This window comes from Nannospalax galili, unplaced genomic scaffold, assembly GCF_000622305.1.
Source record: "Nannospalax galili isolate Female #2095 unplaced genomic scaffold, S.galili_v1.0 scaffold182, whole genome shotgun sequence".
Classification (NCBI taxonomy): domain Eukaryota; kingdom Metazoa; phylum Chordata; class Mammalia; order Rodentia; family Spalacidae; genus Nannospalax; species Nannospalax galili.
In genome coordinates, this window is record NW_008348662.1 from 349,087 (window position 1) to 349,455 (window position 369).

Below are 369 nucleotides of genomic sequence, written 5' to 3' on the forward strand. Positions count from 1 at the left end.
AAATAAACCTTACCTAGAGATATATTTCTTGATCTGTTATGTATAATTTGTCAGTAGATTGTAGGAATAATATGGTTCCCTCTGGAATTCATGACAACCTAGGCATTGTTTCTCTCTTGTATCGTCTCCCCCCTCTATCATGGTTTTCTCACTTAAGGTGCCCCCATTTCCCCCCTTTCTCTGTTACTAATACCCTTCTCCTATAGTCCTACCTCTCTTGAGCACCTTCTTTCCCTTTATCCCATAGGTTCCTTGTATACCCTCCCCCCCCCTCCTTAAAATAATCCCTTTATTATCCATATCTTCCTTCTTAACACCTGTTTTCTACTGTTCTTCTCTTTCAGATTCTTTCTTTTCCTTTACTTCCCT